Source organism: Mustela erminea, chromosome 7 (assembly GCF_009829155.1).
Source record: "Mustela erminea isolate mMusErm1 chromosome 7, mMusErm1.Pri, whole genome shotgun sequence".
Classification (NCBI taxonomy): Eukaryota; Metazoa; Chordata; class Mammalia; order Carnivora; family Mustelidae; genus Mustela; species Mustela erminea.
The window spans coordinates 68,843,535-68,865,904 of NC_045620.1; the positions used below are offsets into that span (position 1 = coordinate 68,843,535).

General features: G+C 39.9%; 1 long non-coding RNA gene across 1 annotated transcript; it reads left to right on the forward strand.

Annotated features, from left to right (window-relative positions):
- Positions 1 to 1,796: 1,796 nt before the first annotated feature.
- On the forward strand, positions 1,797 to 21,464 carry LOC116595553. The gene is made up of 3 exons (XR_004287735.1): positions 1,797 to 1,809; positions 2,931 to 2,937; positions 21,393 to 21,464. It is a non-coding gene; the product is annotated as an uncharacterized LOC116595553 (long non-coding RNA).
- Positions 21,465 to 22,370: the final 906 nt, after the last annotated feature.

Sequence of the window (22,370 nt, forward strand, 5' to 3'; positions counted from 1 at the left end):
TGCATGTAAATGATACCTTAAAGAAAAAGAAAAAAAAAAAAAGCTTCACTGCTCAGTGTAACCGAAGTGCTTCAACCCTTTAAGGAAAATGACTCAAAGGAAGATTCTAGTGTGGGGTGAATTAGAGGCTGTCTTTAGTGGTAAATCACAGTGGGGTTACCGATGATGAGAGTATCCAGGACTTCTGGACTAATGAGGCTGGGTGACGAAGACCTAACTAGTTGAGTTAACTTGTAGGATATTCTGAATCCTCTCCCTTCCCTCCAGCAGAAGATGGGGTGGGGAGAAGGGCCTTTTTCAGACACCAAGCTGTTTATGATACTCTCCCACCATTTCCCTTCTTCCTGGACCTGAATAGTGGAGGAGTGTCTGAAGAGTGGTGTAAGATTTCGGGGTCCTTATGTTAGAATCTGAGATCTGGTAGCCATCTTCATGAGAAGTGAGTGCTACTGGTTATGACTGGGCTTTTTCAGCTCGAGCCCACACCCAAGCTTAGAAGGTAGAGGATCTGACTGGGAAGATTTGCTACACTTATGAAGTGACAGAAAGTTTCAAATAAAATAACCAAATAAATGTTCATTCATATTTAATGCAGAGTGAAGATCTGAGCACTGCATTTCCCCTCTGTTTTATGCCTCTTCCTGTCTTTACTGAGCATGGGGGCAATTACGATAGGAACTGGGAGTTAGGATTAGGGAAGAGGGGTGATGAAGGGACTCCGTTCCCACTTCCCTTTCTGCTCAGTGGAAACCCTGATGTCTTCTCTGGCCTGGAGATGACCAACTCCATCTCTGACCTAAAAACTGAATTCTAGGGACGCTTGGATGACTCAGTCAGTTAAGCATCTGCCTTAGGCTCAGGTCATGATCCCAGGGTTCTGGCATGAGGCTCTTTGCTCAGCTGGGAATGCTTCTCCCTCTGCCTACCCCTCCCCCTGCTCGTGCTCTCTCTTTCTCTCTCATATACACACACAAATAAATAAAAATAAAATCTTTAAAATGTAAAAAAACAAACAAAAAACCTGAATTCTCCATCCTCAGAGAAAAGTGCAAAATGGGGAAATGAAGGGGATCTTCTGTGAAATGTGCCCGTTTCTCACAAGGTAATTCAGGCACTGGTGGGGCTGCTTATTGGCTGGTAAGATTCCTTAAGGATCTGCGGTGCCCTCCACAAGCAGAAAGACTCATAATCTCAGCCCTTGCTGCCACCCTGGACTGGAATTCTCTTCTGAATTTTTGAGATCGAGTAAAATACGAACTTGTCACCAGGCTCAGTCTGCTCACTCTTAGTCTACTCTTCTAGGAGTGGGGAGCTGGTTCCAGCCAGTCATGAAGTCTGGGTAGAGAATATGAATGTTTCCTTTGAGAAACAATATTAGCTTTGGGTTTGCTTCCAGCATGTGTTTTGGGTTTTCTCCCAGAGGTTTCAGTAAGGAATTGCGTGTCTCAGAGGTGAAAATAAAAAAAGCGTTTGAGTTCTGCAAAATCACGGTGGATTGGAAACTATGTAGTTAGCTTTTTTGCTATAAATATTTCTTTTTTTTTTTTAAATTTCGTGTATTTGTTTTTTTCTCTCATGGAAAAAAAATGTGGTTTTATATACACATACACACTGAAGGGTGGGGGGCGGTGTTCGGAACAAGATGTTTCTCATTCCATTTGTTTCAAGTAATAACTCAGAGGCTCTGGAGAAAATAAACCATACATAAATAGTAGAAAACAGACTGCATCTTGTTGCTATGGCAACGCCCTACTTATATCACATTAAGCTGATTCATGTCTTTTCTCACCTCACTGTTAATAAATTATAGTGGCTGATGAGAATTAAACTGGCCGGAAGAGTTGGCATGGACAAGTTGCATATTAATTTGTCATCCAATCCTGATAGCCCATAATCTTTTTGGGGGTGGGCAGAGGGAGGAGAAAGCTAGCTTTTTTCTAATGATTTCTAATGATTTTGAAACTTTTTTCTCATTTCGGTTTTTCTTCTTTACTGAAAACTATGTAAATAGAAGTCTCAGGTTTAGATAATGGTTACCTCCCGGCTGCTTTGTAAGGCTTATTACTCTCGTGGAATGAGCAAACGCATAGGAGCTTTAGGGCTTGGCAAGTTCCTTTGTTTCTTTCCCTCCTCCCTTATCCTCTCCACTCCTGTGCCTGGGGGCTTTAAACAATCCTCCACTCTGCTGCCTTAGTTCATATACATTGCCAGGTGTACACACACACACACACACACACACACACACACACACGCAGTAACGAAGTAAAAAGAACAGAAACATATGGGTTAAAACATAGATAATAAACCAGGGAAAATATTGGCAAAGATGTAACAGGCAATGGACTAATATCATATATATATGTATACACACACACACACACACACACACACACACACACACACAAAACAACAAACAAACCTCTTGCAAACCAACAAAAAGCCAAACCACAGCAAAGAACCAACGGACAGCTCACTAGAAAATTTGGTTAGAGGACATAAAAATCAGTTCATTACAAAAAAAGAGACCAATAGCCAACAAATATCTGAAAATATGCTCAACTTCAATCATCATTAGAGAATTAAAATGACAAAGAAGCGGAAATTTTCCTCCAAAGCAGATAAGGAAACATTAAAAAGCTACATGATTTGGAATTGGATATAACGGTGGAAAACAAACCCTCTCAGACATGTTAGGAGGAGTAGATTTGGCATAACTTTCATGGAAATAAGTGCAGCTGTACTTATGACAGTTTTAAGTGCATATACCTTTTGACCCAGAAGTTCCACTTCAATGAGTTCATTTACAAATATACTTGCATAAGTCATTAAGATGTTCTTACAAGGATGTTCATTACAACATTGATTGTAATAGCAAAGCAAACAATGACAAAAAACCCCAAACTAGGCGGGACTTAAATGCCCATCAGTAGATGACTGGTTAGAAGGACTGATTCCTTCATACTACACAGGAGAAGAATTTGCACCTACAGAAAGATGTTAAAAATATAACAAATGAAACTGCCAAGTTTCAGAACTGTATTCATAACATGATTCCATTTCTGTTAAAAGATATAATACATCTTTAAAAAAAAAAAAAAAAAAAAAGAAGTGTTAGGGCGCCTGGGTGGCTCAGTGGGTTAAGCTGCTGCCTTCGGCTCAGGTTATGATCTCAGGGTCCTGGGATCGAGTCCCACATCGGGCTCTCTGCTCAGCAGGGAGCCTGCATCCTCCTCTCTCTCTGCCTACTTGTGATCTCTCTCTGTCAAATAAATAAATAAAGGGGCGCCTGGGTGGCTCAGTGGGTTGAGCCGCTGCCTTCAGCTCAGGTCATGATCTCAGGGTCCTGGGATCGAGTCCCACATCGGGTTCTTTGCTCAGCAGGGAGCCTGCTTCCTCCTCTCTCTCTCTGCCTGCCTCTCTGCCTACTTGTGATCTCTCTCTGTCAAATAAATAAATAAAATCTTTAAAAATAAATAAATAAATAAATAAAATCTTAAAAAAAAAGATATAATACATATGTATGTTATTATACACATAGAAAATTTCTGGAAAGAGATACATAAATAACCATTGCTGTTTCTGTGGAGTGGGAGTAGACAGTGAGATGGCAGAAGATGAAAGCAGGGAATTGGGAGACTCAGAAAGATTGAGAAAATGTAGGGGTGCCTGGGTGGCTCAGTCAGTTAAGCATTAGATTATTGATTTCAGCTCGGGTTGTGATCTTGGGGTTGTAAGATCAAGCCCTGTGTTGGGCTCCTTTTTGGGCACAGGGCCTGCCTGGGATTCTCTCTCTCTCTCTCCCTCTCCCTCTGCCTCTTCTTCCCCCCACTCTAAAGTAAAATAAGATAAGATAAAATAAAATAAAATAGAATAGTTGTGAAAATGTAACTTTCATTTTCTACCTTCTGCACTATTTTAATCTTTTTAGTATGAGGACATATTACCTCTATGATAAAAGGCCTTTAAAAAGCATGTGCACACAAATGCATGTGTGTGTGGGTATATATATGTTGTCTCTTTGTCACCATGACAACTTGGAAGATGTATAAGATAGTTCTGCCCACAGTCTAGCTAGGAAGATGTAAATGTGTGAAAAGTTAACAAAAGAATCCCAAGACTATCACACACAGAAATCAATCGTGTGCCAACGATGGACTTCTACAATGGTATTCTAGAAGGTAAGAAGAGGAAACTCACTATGACTGCAGTAGGTACAGAAGATAAGGGGATGAACAGCCAGCAGCATCTGGGTGCAAGACACCCTAAGACGTCACAAAGAGGAGAGCTTGCTGCTGCCAAGACTGGTGCTGGGTCAGCTTGACAGACAGCGATTCACCCTCAGCAAGGCTCCCGGTCAGCTGGAAGTAATATGAGGCCACGCTGAAAATTACACCTGTTCTGCCTTTGGATGTTCTTGCCTGCCAGCTAGAAAGCACTACTGGCTGGTTCCTGTTAGGAAATGTCCAAGGCAGGCTAGTACAGAAACACCGCTTCCTGATTAGCATTGACCTTGTGTATAGATCAAGAAGCCAAATTCCAGGTGGTGTTAATCCCTACTCCTTGGGCGAGTGCCTGAAACTTTGCATTGGCGGGCAATTCTTTTGATTCCTTTCACCTTCTTGCAGAAGCTAAAAATAGTGGTTCAGAGCATGTATTGTAGAGTTGGACTGGGAGGAACAGAACCTAATCTGTCTGTGTCATGTTTTCCACTGCTGTAAAATGAGAATAATTATAGTAGCAACAACCTCATACGGTTGTTTGAGGATCAAATGGCTGAATAACATCAAAGAAGAAGAGTCTCTGGACAGACAGAATTTATTCACGATATTATTTATTCTTACCAGAGACAAGAATATCCTAAAAGTTTTCAGAGAGAAAAAAAACAATCATACACAATAAACTGGGAATAAGAAAATAATCATGGTGACATATCAGTAGTAACATTAGAAGCCAGAAGGAAAAGGAATAATGCCCACAAAATTAATTTCCACTTAGAATGTCATGCCCTGGAAAATTGAGCATGAGGACATAATAAAGATATTTCCAGACATGCAAAGTCTCAAAACTTTTCAGCAGAGTTTCAGGCACCAGATCCAAGTGGTAGGGATTAACACGACCCAGGCCTTTCACAGGAAGCTACTGGAACATGTAGTTCATCAAAAAGAGGTACTAAATCAAGAAAAAAGACATGGAAATGCAAAGCAGAGCACCCAGGGCAGGAAAGCAGTAAAGGGATGCCCAAACTGAGTGTTGTGCCTTGGCCAGGAGAACATCACCGCCAATCTGCAGGAGGCACTTGGAAAGAGAAGTTATCCAACAGACTTGACTGCGTGGGAAATTGTACTGAGAGGCACTCTACAGAGTATTGGGGGAATATTAGAACACTTAGCAATAGATTCAGGGAAAACTAAGCAAATGAAAAGATGAGGCAATGAATCACAAGAAAATTAAAGCATCTTGCAAGAAAGAAAGTATAATAAGAGTATACCATTCAGCTCAGCAGTGTGCAAGATTTATTTAACATAAAGATGACTGTGAATTATTTTTAAAGATACAATTATCTTATATATATATTTTTTATTGACATATAATGTATTATTAGCCCCAGGGATACACGTCTGTGAATCGCCAGGTTTACACACTTCACAGCACTCACCATAGCACATCCTTTCCCCAATGTCCATAACTCCACCACCCTCTCCCTCCTCCCCTCCCCCCGACAACCCTCAGTTTGTTTTGTGAGATTAAGAATCTCTTATGGTTTGTCTCCCTCCCAATCCCATCTTGTTTCATTTATTCTTTTCCTAACCCCGAAATCCCCCATGTTGCATCTCAACTTCCTCATATCAGGGAGATCATATGATAATTGTCTTTCTCCGAATGACTTATTTCGCTCAGCATAATACCCTCTAGTTCTATCTACGTCGTCGCAAAGGGCAAGATTTCATTTCTTTTGATGGCTGCATAGTATTCCATTGTGTATGTATACCACATCTTCTTTATCCATTCATCTGTTGACGGACATCTAGGTTCTTTCCATAGTTTGTAAAGATACAATTATTTTGAGGGAATAGGGAAAAGAGTAGAAACTGTTTGAAAGTTAAAATCTTCAGCTCTCATAATAGGAAAACAGTAGATCATGAATAAATCAATGAATCGAAAGACAGCAGTATACCCTTTCTGACATGGAAATACAGTGAGAAGAGAAGAAATATGAAGTGGATGCCCATAGGGCTGAGGAGGCAGAGGCAAGGAGGACAGTGATTAGTTCCTGATTTTTACTTTTATAATTTTATTTATTTATGAGAGAGAGAAAGAGATCACAAGCTGTGAGGGGTAGGCAGAGGGAGAGGGACAAGCAGATTCCACACTAGGCAGCTAGCCCCACACAGGGCTCTATCCAAGGACCTTGAGATCATGACCTGAGCCGAAATCAAGCGTTGGACACTCAGCTGAGTGAGCCACTCAGGCACCTCATAAGTAAATGGTTTTTGTGTTTTATTTTTTTAATCATTTTTAGTACTATCTGACTTTATATATTTTTTAAAGACTTTATTTATTTATTTGACAGAGAGAGATCACAAGCAGGCAGAGCAGCAGGCAGAGATAGAGGGGGAAAACAGGTTCCCCGTTGAGCAGAGAGCCGGATGCAGGGCTTGATCCCAGGACCCCAAGATTATGACCCGAGCCAAAGGCAGAGGCTTTATCCACTGAGCCACCCAGGTGTCCACTATTTGACTTTATAAGCTACACAATTTTTTAAAAATATTTTATTTATTTATTTGACAGAGAAAGATCACAAGTAGGCAGAGCAGCAGGCAGAGAGAGAGGGGGAAGCAGGCTCCCTGCTGAGCAGAGACCCTGATGCGGGGCTCGATCTCAGGACCCTGGGACCATGACCTGAGCTGAAGGCAGAGGTTTAACCCACTGATCCACCCAGGCGCCCCTACACTTTTTTTTTTTTTTTTTAAGATTTTATTTATTCATTTAAGAGAGACCGCAGCATGGTAGGGGGAGAGAAAGGAGAGGAAGAGGCAGACTCCCTGCTGAGCAGAGAGCCCAATGCAGGGTTCAATCACAGGGTCCTGAGATCATGATCTGAGCTAAAGGCAGATGCTTAACTGACTGAGCTATCCAAGTGCCCCGTAAGCTATATACATTTTTAAATATTTGGCTAGTGGAAGGCGTGGACATTTCTGAAATGACAGTGCTTCTTCCTTAGTTTGGTGTTCATGATGCTCTGAGCAACTGATGCCTTAAAATCAGCTGGTTCATTTGAAGATTCTGTTCTAACAAAGTGAGGAGAGTAGAGGATATGAAAGTCTTTTATTGCCATTACTTTTCATTTAAATTTCTAGATTTGGCCTTCAAGAGATTTATTAACTCCTCAAGACTTTATCATCTTCTATTCTTAGTTGACTTTAAATGTTTTTAAGGGCATAGAAAAAGATGAGAAGTTTATGTAACTATGACAGTAAAACCAGGACAGTAAGGGGAAAAGAAGGCCACAGCTCAATGTTAGAGATGAATATGCTTTGAGCAATCAGCATTATGCCGGCATGTGAAGATAGCTAAACACTGGGAAATTCATTGTGATTCACTATATTTATAGATTATATGAGAAAACCTATGTGCTTATTATGATAGGTACAGAAAAGAGATTTGATAAAATTTAACATCTATTATTAACCAAAATTCTTAAACTGGAAATACATGGGACTTCTTTAACTTGAGAAGGGACATGTTTCAAGGGCTAACAGCAAATATCACTCTTTACGGTGAATACCAAGGGACATTCCTCAATTTCTTGGGAAAGCCCTTTAAGATGAGGAACTAAAAACCAGGAGGACCATGTTTCAACATTCTGAAGGCTCTTGTCAAAATAATAGGACAAGGTTCAATTATAGGAAAGAAAAATACAAAACTGTCATTATTTGCAGTTTTTATGATTGAGAAAGTATAAACAAATTAACTGAAAAATATAGGATTAATGTGATAGTTTAATAAGAAGTCAAATTACTAGATAAATATTCCCCCACCAACTTGCACATATGCCAAACATAGCCAAATGGATAACGTGGTAAAACAACTTTTACTCATTTCAGCAACAAATACTCTAAGCTATCTATGACTAAACAGAAATTTAAAACATGATTCCTTATGTAAAAATTTCACAAAGGGCAAAAACATAAACACTTGGTAAAAGGATGTCTTGTACTATTCTTGCAACTTTTCTGTATTATAAAAACTATATCAAAATATAAGCTCAAGAGAGGTGAAAAAGAGAATGAACACTGCTGAAAGGAAAATGATCTGAACATATATGGGGACTCGATCTCACATCCCTAAGCAAAATGATGGCAAAAGGGAAATCAAGAGTAAAAGGGTGATCCATGAAAGGCAAATCCAAGGATGCTGGGAATCATAAGAGTTCCAGATGGAAAACAAGAAGGGATGAAGAAGATATAATTACAAACAAAACAAAACAAAAACCAGAGTAAAAACTTCCCTGAACTGAAAAATTTTTTCAGGTTGAAAGGGTTCAGGAAGCGGCCTGCAGAGTTTAGGCAAAAGGGAACAAACCTGGCCACATCCTAGTAAAACTTCTAAACCCCCAGGAATAAAGAGATCTTGCAAGCTTTCAGACAGGGATGTGGTTGCTCAAATGAAAAGATAATCAGGCCGGGTTCAGGTTTCTCATCTGCATAATTTGACTCTAGATATAGGGAAACAACATTTAGAGGCATTTGGAAGTAAAGGACCATGAGTCAAGATTCCTATTCTGAGCCAAGTTATCGTTATATATGAAAACAAAAAACAGACTTTTTTTCAGACATACAGTGGCACAGAAAATATATAGACATATGCTCTTTCTGAAGAAATTCCCAAGAAATTGCTTAGGAACTACTCCAACCAAATAAACATTAAATTTAGAACAAAGACCTCAAAATAGGATTAGACTATACCTTTATATCTCTATCTCTATACCTCCATCTCTATCTATCTATCTATCTATCTAAGAAATAGTGGTAAGCCATACACTAAATACAATTAAATGTAAGTGGATGACGCTAATATGATTGCATACTGTTGTATAAGGATTAAGGAGATTCTTGAGAACAGGAAGAGCCATTCTATAAGGAAGGATGTAAATATACCTGAATCTAAAATTTGGTACTAGTTTAATAAAAAGAAAAACAGAAATTGCACCAGGGAGGAAGGGAAAGAAGTGAAAAATTAAGTGTTCAAATCATTTCATCTTTTTTTTTAAAAAAAGATTTTATTTATTAACTAGAGAGAGAGCGCTCAAGAGTGAGAGCACAGAGGGAGAGGGAGAAACAGACTCTCCGCTGAGCAGGGAGCCTGACACAGGTCTTGTCCCAGGACCCTGAGATCATGACCTAAGCTGAAGGCAGATGCTTAACTGACTGAGCCACCCAGGCGCCCCTCCCCCCCATATCATTTCATCTTAATAATGAAGCAGAGTTACCAGTTGATGAACCCAGCAAAATTCAGCAAAGGAGAAAAAAGGAAACATAGTCACATATACTAGTAGATGTAAAATAAGATGAAAGCATTAGAACCCATAAAAATGAGTTGAATTCCCTATAAAAATAGACTCTTAAATATCTTCTGTCTAAAAAATGTACCAGGAATAGAAAGATAAGAGTCGGAAATAAAGAGCCAAATAGATCACACAAACACAAAGCGTTATGGCTTGAATCCTGAACCCCCAAAGACATGGTGAAGTCTTAGTTAGCCCTCAGAACGTACTTTATTTGGTTCTTCTCAGTATGACCTTCTTTGGAAATAGGAGTTTTCCAGATGTACTCAAATTAAAATGAAGTCATGAGGGTGGGCAGTATGACAGGTGTCCTTGTAAAAAAAGGTGCAATTTGGACACAGACACAGACAGGACAGACGGAAAAAAATGTGAACACACAGACAGAAGAGGGCCCTGCGACCCGAGCCATGCATTTACAAGCCAAGGAATGCTGGGGATTGCCAACAAACACCACAAGCTAGGAGAGCTAAGAAAGGATTCTCTCCCTGGAGCCTTCAGAAAGACCATGGCCTTGCTGACACCTTGATTTCAGGCTCCCAGTCTCCAGAACTGTGAGACAATAAATTTGTGTGGCTTTAAGCCACCAAGTTTTTGGTACTTATTAGTCCTAGGAAACTAATATACAAAGTAAGCAGGAGTCCCCAAGTTACCACCTGATAATAGAGATTCCAAAGCCACAAACATTAAATGTGACAGAAATGAATATTTTATAAGGATAAATAATAGAGCCCATCAGAGAAAATAAAACATTTTTTTTTTGTTATCAGGCATGAACACAGCAAAGTATTTATGGCAAAATTGCTCAGAAATAGGACATTGATAAAACTACTGTCAAATGGGGAGAGGGTAAATATTTCTCCTAATAATTTGACAGCTAGAACTGACAAATAATAGATGAGTCACACATCTGCACGCACAGATACTTAGGTAGGTATAAAAACTGGAGCTTCTCAATTCCTCATAACGATCCAATCTTCCTCAGAAACTCTTCCTGACCTGGCCCTGAAAGTAGCTTTGCTAATGAAAGGTATCTTGGTCTCTCTTGAATTTTTTGTCTCTTTGGGGTATATACTCAGAGTTTCACATTTCTTCTTCCATTCCCTACCACTCTCAAAAAGATGTTTGCCATTCAGCAGAGGTGGTTTGGATCTGTGTGGCCATGACCTGGTGTTGTCTTCAGAGTCACCTCATTGGGGGGAATCCACCGTTTCAGTCTGTGGCTAATGGTCTCCTTATCCTTCTCTGAACTACTACGGCAGGCCGTAGTAGTTTGCATGGAATTGGCTACCATAGTGTTCACATTCCTCAACATCAAACCAACATCAGACCCCTAGCTTTTGTTGCCCACCTGCAGCCTCTGTGGTGGGGTCAGCTCAGCCTTCACTCTGGAAGCCAGCCACCCACCTTGGGGGGATAGAGGAACTTCTGACTCCTTTCATAGTACACAGGAGTCAAGGGAGGCAAAGGGTCCAACTTGGGCACTTTCTCTGCCTAACTTCACCACAGGACCATGCTTAGATTGTCCAGTCTGGTTCGTCCCCACATGATGGCGAGGAGGCCACTGTATGTGGCAGATACTCCAAGAGTTCTCAGTGGAAGGGAGGTATAAGCGCATTCTGATTCCAGCTTTTCTGACATCTTATTTATTGATGAAGGATAGTTGGAAGGCAGACAGGACAAGGGGCCCCGCCCTAAGAGAAAACCACCCCGAAAAGGATTTTACACCACCCTGAGGGGAGCCCACCACCCTTTCCCACGTGATAGATAGGTGACAAAAATCTGGTTGGATGACAGGCACAGGGGGTTAATCAGATTAAAACATCCTGCTGACAAGCCCATAAAAACGTCCTAGACTTGGGAACTTGGTCCCCTCCCTCTAGGGGAGCTTTGCACTCTAAACTTTACTAGCACTCAATAAACCTCGCTTTGCTGCCCACCACTCTTGCCTAGTCTACCTCTTCGTTCTTCAAAGTGGCATGACCAAGAACCTTGGGCACCGATGGAGGGAAAAATTCCGTATCACTATTACTTGCAGCCACTACGCTCTACCACCAGTACCAATATCAACCTCAAAACCACTCCATCCAAGACAATAGCCAGAATAAGGTGGTCAGAACACAGATCTTTTCCCTTTTCCAATACAGAGGACAAGAGCAGGGCAGAAAAAGTGATCTTTTAGGGGCGCCTGGGTGGCTCAGTCAGTTGAGTGTCTGCCTTCAGATCAGGTCATGATCCCAGAGTCCTAGGATGGAGCCCCACATCGGGCTCCCTGCTCAGTGGGGAGTCTGCTTCTCCCTTTCCTGCTACCCCTGCTTGTGCTCTCTGTCAAATAAATTTTTTTAAAAAGTGATCTCCTAGCAAGGACTTAACAAACTGGTTTCTGCCTACTTGTGGTTTACTTTAAACTCAGCATGCAAAAATCCCTGAGGCCTAGATTTGGATATGCTAATGAATGTAAGGAATTTAGAAAATCCTCTTCTCTGGTGAAAATCTGATTTCTACAGAATATTGTTTTACTTTAGATTTTTTAAAAATCCTTTTTTGGTGATCAAAAGCTGAACATAGACTACCACTTTCTCTTTTTATCTCAGCCCTAACTGTCCAAATTTTGACCTAAGGCAATAGATTACTCTGGGAAGTCAAAGAACACACATATGGAAATTGAAAGAGAAAAGCACATTCATTTAAAGTACAAATGTTATCCTTGTTTACACAGGGTTTCTATAAACAGAGAAAACACATTCTTTTCAATTGCTTGCAGAATATCCATAAAAATTGATCATGTACTTGGCCCAAAGAAAATCCTAATAGATTCCAGAAACATAAAGATTTTACAGGCCACATTCTGTACCCACAATTCAATTAGGCTAGAAATCAACAGAAGAATATAGAAACATAACAAAACAGAAACACTTAACCACTTCAAAATTGAAGAATGCTTTCTAAAATCTCGCCTGAATCAAAAAGGAAATAAAACCTGAGATCACAATTTATTTAGACATTAACAAAAGAATAGTAATTTATAATAAAACCTATGGGAAATGACTAAAGTTATAGTCAAAGGAAAACGTATAACTTAACTATCTCTATTATTTTCTCTCTTTTTTTTTTTTTTAAGATTTTATTTATTTATTTATTTGACAGACAGAGGTCACAAGTAGGCAGAGAGTCAGGCGGGGGGGGGGGGGGGGGGCAGGGGGGAAAGCAGGCTCCCCGTTGAGCAGAGAGCCTGATGTGGGGCTTGATCCCAGGACCCTGAGATCAAGGCCCAAGCTGAAGGCAGAGGCTTAACCACCGAGCCACCCAGGCACCCCTCGCTATTATTTTCTAAAAGAAAGAGTGAACACAAAGGAACTGGTCTTTTATGCCAGTAGTCTGAATGGCTAGGTATTTTCTAGCCTCCAAGATTCTCATGAAAAAAATAGAAGAAGAAGAAGAAAAAAAGACAGAATTAAGTATACTTTAAAAGCTTATGCTTAAAAGCATTCCACAGGACTGCAAAATAACAAGGAATGACCAGGCCAAATATCTAAGAAAAAGAAGGGACTCAAAGACTATGAAAGTCACATTTGCCTCAAGGACATTTGTCTAACTTGGCAAACTTAAACTAAGGTTGATAGTCATGGCTTGTTGAGGTGTGAAGACAGAAAACAAGATCTAGAGGCCTCTAAGATTGGTAAATCTAACAGGAGAATCCACCCATTACATCTGGGATCCCTTATGGTGGGATTATGCCCTCACTGTAGGGAAAAATATATTAAATACACCATGCTAACACACACACACACACACACACACACACACACACACACACACATGACTTCAAGAAATGTTGCACTGGCACTGAGCAGAATAATATAATTATTGATAATTGATAACCCAAAGCCAGCCCTTAAAGAGTCCTAAACTCAAATTCATATGACCAAGGTAATCCCAGAAGTCTCAAACCTTGAGTTCTAAATCAGAAGTGACTTGGGAGTCTGTTCAAACAAATTCACTCCGAAGCATCTAGTAAGGGGTTAACTCAGCTGGCTTGGGCAGTCCAAACCCTGTACATTCTAAAGAAGGGGCTGTTCTTTGATCAATTCCTTGGAATATATTGCTTGATAAGCATCTGATACAGGCGAGTTATCTTGCCTAAGAACTGGGGCCATGGGCCACATCCAGCAGGCTATCTAACTGTGATTTTTGGTGAGAGACTTGGGCCATGTCATTTTAGACCTTGAGAGGGACTGGACACTGAATAACTAAGTTCAGTCACAAGGGCATTCTAGGCCTACATGACAGAACCCCACTAAAAACCTCGAACGCCAAAGTCAGATGAACTTTCCTGGCAGGCAATACTTCATTTGTAATAATAATAATGTATAGTAGGGAATCCAAATGAACATTGGAATTAATAATATTATTCCAAATTATCAGAATTAATAATATTAATCATTAGAATTTAGCAAGGTTGCTGAATACATCAAAACACAAAAATCAATCACATGTCTTTGTGTCAGCAATAAGCCAAAATATAGTTAATCAAAGAAAAAAACAAAGAAGGTTGAGAAAGAAAAAGCCTACATACCAGCAAAGAAATAGAGCATGGGAAATAACATATAACTAAAGATTGGTAGATGGGCCAAATATATGAAAACTGAATAGGGAAAAGAAAAAAAAAACAACTTAGGCATTCATGGAAACTTAGTATGTAATAAAGATGGCATTCAAAGGGGAGAAAATATACTCTTAAGTATTATTGGTACAGATAGCTTAATATCTCAAAAAATAAAAAATTAAAATGATTTATTTTTACCCCAAAATAAAATCTAGAGGATCTAAAATAGAAATTGAAAATTAATAAAGGTATAAAAATGAAATTAAAGGAAATATATCATTTAAAAATCATGAAAAGCATACACTTATGAATAAATCTAAGAGAAAATATGATGACCTCTACCCAGGAAACTAGAAAACATTACTGAAAAAAATTAAAGAAGACTGAAATAGCCATGTTAATGAATTAGTAGATTCCATATTGTACAGATGCCAGTTCTTTCTAAATTGATCAGTAGATGTAATCTAGACCTATTCAAGATCCCAACAGGTTTTTCCAGAAATTAACAAAGGTATATGAGAGGGCAAAGATCTAAGATGAGTCATGATACACCTGAGCAAAGTGGAAAGATTTGATTAACCAGCTATGAAGACTATTAACACTGTAGTAACGAATAATCTGGTTTGGGAAAGAGAAGGAAGAAATTGGAAAAAAAAAAATGAGAGCTCAGGTATGTGGGAAGCTTGGTCTTTGAACAAACCTGGCACTGCAATCCCTGGGGAAAGGATAGGCTTTTCCGCACATCATAGTGGGACAATCGGGGATAACACAGGGAAAAAAACTAAATGAGGAACTTAATTGTATTTGTATCCTTCCCTGTTAGAGGATTATATACTCCTACCCATTGCCATAAGATTCATCATGGCTCCCTGTATGAAGAGTTTATGTTCTCATCTCACTGTATCTAGCCTGAGCAGTTGCATATGCCCTATCCAGACAGATAATTTAAGTATAACAGTATCTGGCTCTTTCCTCTGCCCTAAGAATGGCATGTCTTACAAAGGGCTGTTCTTTCAGTCTGGTTCTCAGAAGCAGAAGATGCATGGGACTGGCAATGAGAAACAACTTGGGATGGAACTGAAGCAGTAAACCTGCAGTTGCGATATTAACTTGAGGAAGAATATATGTTGGTGCAAGCCACTAATTTTTGAGCAGAGCATTGTTTGTCACTGCAGCAAAGCTGACTAAGAAAGACAGACGTCTCTTTCACATCTCATAGGAAAATGAATTTCAGGTGGGTTAAGCATATAAATATGAAAGCAGGAACAATAAAGGTTTTATTTTTTTTTCCTAAAGATTTTATTTATTTATTTGTCAGAGAGAGAGAAAGAGCGAGAGTGAGCACAAGCAGGGGGAGCATCAGGCAGAGCAGGCTTCCCGCAGAGCAAGGAGCCCGATATGGGGCTCGATTCTGTGACCCTGGGATCATGACCTGAGCCAAAGGGAGATGCTTAACCAACTGAGCCACCCAGGTGCCCCAAGAACAATAAAGGTTTTAGAAGATGATATAGAGAGCATATAGAGAGCATGCCTTCATGAACCTAGGAGAGGAAAGGTATCTTGTTTTTGTTTATTTGTAGTCTTCTTGTTTTTAATCCTCTCAATTGTCATTAGTGCTATTTTATGCAGTTGCTTGTTTATCTCTACCAGCATGTTTATTACTTCCACTGGTTTTCATTCTTTTTGCCTTTCACACCCGCTTCAGGCATCTCTGTCTATATGGGGTCTCCTCCCTACATGGAAGAAAAGATCTTTTTCCTTCTCCCTGAAATATATCCTTTAGACTTCATGAAGACCCTTCTTATGATTTCACTTTTTGATGATCTCATTTGTCCTTTTTTCCTTTTACTTTGTTTGTCTGAAAATATATTCCCTCCTTCATAATTCCTTTTTTTTTTTTTAAGATTTTATTTATTTATTTGACAGACAAAGATCACAAGTTTGCAGAGAGGCAGGCAGAGAGAGAGAGAAAAAGAGAGAGAGAGAGGAGGAAGCAGGCTCCCCACTGAGCAGAAAGCCCGATGCGGGACTCGATCCCAGGACCCTGGGACCATGACCTGAGCTGAAGGCAGAGGCATTAACCCACTGAGCCACCCAGGTGCCCCATCTCCTTCATTATTCTTAAAAGGTATCTTCTCAGGGCACAGAGTTGTAGGGTGCAGCTATTTTCCCTCAGTATATGAAGGTATCATTCCATTGTCTTCTGACTCCCAGTGTTTCTGCTGAGCACTGTGCTATCAGTCATGCTCATTCCTTTGAAAGAAATCTGTCCTCTGTGGATGCTCTTATGATTTGATCCTTGCTTCTGAGGTTCTTCAGCTTAACTATGTTTTGTCTACTTACATATTTCTCGATATTTATCATGCATGGGGATTCATTAATAGTCTTCAATCTGTACGTTGGGGGTCTTTCATCAGTTATGAAAAATTCCCAAGCATTATCTCTTCAATATTACTTCACTCTCTTTCCTTGCATGTATTAGTCAAGCTTCTCCAGGAGAACAGAACCAACAGTGTGTGTGTGTGTGTGTCTGTGTAGAGAGAGAAAGAGAGAGAGAAATCTTAAGTAATTGGTTCATGCAATTGTGGAGAGCCTTCAACTGATTTCACGAGGCCTTGTCTACATAATGAGGGGTGATCAGACTTTACTCAAAGTCTACTGATGAAAATGTTTATCTCCTCTAAAAAATGTCTTCAGAGAAATATCTAAAACAACGCATGACCAAATATCTGGGTACTATATCCTAGCTAAGTTGACACATTAACACCGACCATCGCATTGTAGAACTCTAGTTAGGTACATTTTAGACTTTCTCACTTTGTGGTACTCTTTCTTTTATATTCCCTGTATCTGTTTCTTTAGGCAAAAATTCTTTAGGCAAAAAAAAAAAAAAGTGACCTACTTTTGCTTCACTAATTCTCTATATCTAATCTTCCATTAAACCCATTCATTAGATTTATAATTTCAATTATCAAATTTCCTTTCTATAACATTTATTTGGTTCTTTTTTAAAAAGATTATTTATTTGTTTATTTGAGAGAGAGAGAGAAGAGCGAGTGAGAGGAGTAGGGGGAGAGGGGAGAGGGAGAGTCAGCAGGGAGCCCAATGTGGGGCTCAATCCCAGGACCTCGGGATCATGACCTGAGCCAAAGGCAGACACTTAACCGACTGAGCAGGCATCCCTATTTGGTTCTTTTTCTAATATGTTTGGTCATTCCTCCCATTGTTCATTACTCATTCTTCCCTATACCTTTCTTTTATTCCATATAGTTTCTGAAGATTCCTGTATCTGAAGTCTTTGATGATCTGATCGTGCTAACTGGTTTCTGCTGGCTTTGGCTTTGTTTTCCTCTGTATTTCATGATTTTTATTATATTATATATATATATATGTGTGTGTGTGTGTGTGTGTGTGTGTGTGTATATATATATTTAAGATTTTATTTATTTGACAGAGAGAGACACACAGAGAGGGAACACAAGCAGGGGGAGCAGGAGAGGGAGAGGCAGGCTTCCCGCGGAGCAGGGAGCCGGATGTGGGCCTCGATCCCAGAACCCTGGGATCATGACCTGAGCCGAAGGCAGTTGCTTAACGGCTGAGCCACCCAGGCGCCCTATATACTATATTTTATAGAACTTTATTTCTGGGAATTTTTGCAGCCGGGAATGAAGGTAGGTTTCTTTCGGCCATGTGCCTGAGGGCACATTCTCTCCAAGAACACTTTAAGCTAAGTCCTCAGCCTGACCATCCAGATAAAGCAAACTCAGTCTATAAGCCCACTTACTTAATTATATATTCTCAAGTGAGATTTTGTTTGTTCCTCTTACTTAGTAGTAAGATTTGAGGCAGAGAATTCTCCTTGCAGTCTCCTGGGGTATCTCTGAGGTGCCTCGATTTATCACTTGCTCCTCTTACACTAGAATAAGGGTGAGGTTTGTAAGGCCCTAGTTTCATTAGGTCTCATAATAGATGCCCCTCCCCGCAACTCTTGGGATCCCTGCACTTTGTCTCTTATCTTCAGAACTATGAAGCCACAAAAAAGTGAAGTTTGTGTTATCCAGTTCAGCAAATGCCCTTAAAGAAAATATTTTATTGCTCAGTTTATATCCCTGGGTACTTCTATCCCTTTTCACTTTGTTTTTGGCCTGAGTATTCTTCACTTTCTTGCTAGATCACTAATGCATTAAAAAAGATGATTATAAATTTTATTGCATTTTATTTGTTTTTACCTGAAGGGCTGGCCAGATTACCTAGTTTGCCATACCTGCTGGAAATGGACATCATTTCTACAGGTGTAAGAACACTGGTGATAAAGCTGTAGCTTTTTTGACTTGTGGGCAAACCTTTATTAGATTTCCAGGTATTTTCTACTTTTGACTTGGGAGGCAGTCTGTCTTTATAGCCAACTTCTTTAGAACTCCAATCTAATAAGTGTTTTCTTTACAAGATTAACTCTGAAACAGTGACTTAATTTCTAAGTCCCTTATGTTTTGTTAGGCTTAGGGGCACATGGCAGTGGAGCTGAATTACACTTAATTTACACAGATTCTTTCTTTCCTTGCATCTTTATACATCATTTTGTTACTTGAAAATTACACATTATTTAAACTGAGAATGGTTTTTAATTGGTTGTTTCATTGGAAAACATAGGTCCTTCATATATGTCAGGACACCTCGAGTCACGCACGTGTTGTGAATAACTAAATTTATAAATACCACCACATGATATAATTTCCCCCTGAACTGCAATAAATTATTACTGAGTTTTGAATTCCCTCAAACTTTTTTTAAAGATTTACTTATTTGAGAGAGAGAGAGAGAGTGAGTGAGTGTGCACAAAGAGGGGAGGGGCAGAGGGAGAGTGAGAGAGAGAATCTAAAGCAGGTGGCTTTGAAACCTGACCCAGGGCTCCATCCCAGGACCCTGAGATCAGGACCTGAGCCAAAATCAGGATTCAGTCACTCAATTGACTGCCCCACTCAGGTGCCCCTAAATTCCCTCAAGCTTTTGAGGGGTGTTTGTATAAGTACAGGATCAGAATCTTTTATAAAACTATGGAGAGAAGCTAAAATAAATGAATCCTACCTTGCATAATGACTGAACAGAACATTGTGTAAAATGGCTGGAAACTGCAAAATCCAGTCTATGCTGATGAGAGTCTAACTGTGCTTGTTCAAACATATGAACAGAGGAGAATGACAAGTCACAGGAGATGAGCAGGGTTCTCCTGCCCTTCTTAGTGATTACGCAGCACCAGAGCTAGAAGAAATGTAGGAAGGGGATTGTAGAGTAAGACACAATATGAACTCAGACAGCAAAGGAACCCCCTCAGAAGGGCATTCCTGAAGTTGTAAATGCCCCCTTCAAGAAAATGACTGACAACTGCCTTTTGTTTCCTTTGCAACTCTATCCATTTGCTGGCATAAAGATAACAGTTAGTGTATTTCTGAAACAAAGTAATTGCCTCTAAATGCTGGGGCTCCCGGTGAGTTGAACACTTCTATGCTAGGGGATGGATTTCTTCAGCTTGAGAGGAGGGTCAGCTGAAGCCACCTGCCCCATTAATGTCACATTTTGCAGACTGTTGAACAAACTGTTACTTTCAGTGCTCTCATTGCAGCAGTAGAAGCCACATTGCCTGTTGCTTCATAGACATGCCTCTATAGACCTCCTGAATCCTATTTCTGTAAAAGGTAATTATTTCCAGTGCATTTCCTCACTTTAGTTTTATTGTTTTATTTCTCACTTGAAAAGTAGCTATGCTCTGACCAGGAAGTTGCTAAAGAGTCTCATAAACCAATCTCCCTTTCTCTTTCTCTGTTTCTTTCTTTCTTTCTTTTTTTAAGATTTTTTTTTACATATTCATTTGAGAGAGGGAGCATTGAGTGGAGCAGGGAAAGAGGCAGAAAGAGAGGGAGAAGCAGACTCCCCGCTGAGTGGGGAGCTCACTGCTAGGCTTGATATGGGGCTCAATCCCAGGACCCAGAGATCATGACCTCAGCCAAGGCAGATGCTTAACCATCTGAGCCACCCAGGTGACACCCTCTGTTTCTTTAGATAGTGTATGTGTGACTTATCACATTACCAGCCTCAAAAGGAAAAGTGTTTAACAATGGGCTATAACTATCCCCAAAGTATTCTCTGCCTAAGAATAATTACTTTCTGAGAGTTTTAGCTTTTCTGCAACAACATTAGGACTAGAGACTATTTTTCTTCACAGGGCTCTTCACACACACACACACACACACACACACACACACACACACACACACTGTTATACTCCTTGAGATTTACTGCATAAGCTGCGGATGGAGAACAGTAAGACTGCATTGCATTGTGGTGGAGTTGCTGGCCAGCAGGCTAGGCACACCTCCTTGTATTCCCCAAACTTGTGATAACTTATTCACATTTGTGCTCTCACAAAATTACAAGGTTCTACTTATATTGCAACTTCCAGGTCACTCAAAGAGAGTTAAGCCAGAAGGGGTGCCTAGGTGGTTTAGTCAGTTAAGCATCTAACTCTTGATCTCAGTTTAGGTCTTGATCTTGGGGTTGTGAGTTTAAGCTCTGCATTGGACTCCACACTGAGTATGGAGCCTACTTGAAAGAAAGAAAGAAAGAAAGAAAGAAAGAAAGAAAGAAAGAAAGAGAGAAAGAAAGAAAGAAAGAAAGTTAAATCAGAAAACATTGGGTCAGGCCCCTGGGTGGCTCAGTTGGTTAAGCCACTGCCTTCGGCTCAGGTCATGATCCTGGAGTCCAGGGATCGAGTCCCGAGTTGGGCTCCCGGCTCCACGGGAAGTCTGCTTCTCCCTCTGAACTTCTCCCCTCTCATGTTCTCTCTCTCTCTCTCAAATAAATAAATAAAATTTTTAAAAAAAAATATTGGGTCTACAAATGCCAATGACCAGGTATTTCTAAACACAGGGAATTTACTTGGAATTCTAAGAGCCTTCAAATAACTGGATCTCAGAGTTAGCATTTTACATAATTCAGTATATTTCTTTTCCATCTGTTAAAGTCTATAGAGAGCAGACTTATATTTGCTCTAAGAAAGAAACTGGAGACTTAGTTCATTGAAATTTATCTGACATCAAATATCAAGACCAACCATGAGAATTGTTAATTTGCTGCTCAGACCTTTACTTTCATTGGCTTTTTTCTCCTTGGAGCATTAATTCTGAATACAAAAGAATCCATCTAAGTTTTCTCTGCCAGTTTTCATAGTTGCTTTTAAAACTAGTTTTCCGGGGCGCCTGGATGGCTCAGTGGGTTAGGTCGCTGCCTTCGGCTCGGGTCGTGGTCTCAGGGTCCTGGGATTGAGTCCCGCATCAGGCTCTCTCCTTGGCAGGAAGCCTGCTTCCCTCTCTCTCTCTCTCTGCTTGCCTCTCCATCTACTTGTGATCTCTCTCTCTGTCAAATAAATAAATAAAATCTTAAAAACAAAAAAACAAAACTAGTTTTCCATGTTCCTTTACAAATAGCTCTTCCCGGTGATGGAGTTTATATCCTTCCAGATATCAGAGAAAGGAGTTTAATATCAATAGTAAAAGCACCATGTATGTGGCATCTTGGGGAGAATTTTAGGTCTACAGAATTATTCAGGCCCAAATAATCCAGATCTTTTGTTTCTTCCTTGCATACTTTTTGGGGAAAATAGCTCCCCTGATCACTCCACTACTGGAAAGGAAGCCACTGAAAACATTCAGTAGAGTTACTATCCTTTTTATTCATCAAGGTTTGCTAAAGGGAAAGGTTTTGCCCAGTAGCACGAAACACAGACTCTAGAATATTACAGTGACTGTGATATCAGTGAGATCCTTGGATACAAAGGAAAATTAAGTTCAACTTAAGCACTTTTCCCTTGTGTTTTGCCCTTCAAACAACACGCATATAAAAATTAATGATTAAATAGTCAACAAATACAAAATTTACCGAAGGTAATTTCTATTTTAAAGAAAAAAATGAAATCACCATTTAAAATAGCTATAGCATTTGGGTTCTAAATGTACATTTTATGACTATTTCAAAGATAATTTTAAGTTGTAGTATATATTCCATGGGTGGGAGGGACAGTAATAACACTGTAGTAGTCTAGGCAATAGCAAAAAACTCCCAAATCTTTATAACAAAGGTTTCTTTCTTTTTCTTGCTACAGGTCCACTCTGGGTCAGCGGGAGGGTTGTAGGAGGATGGGGGCTCTGC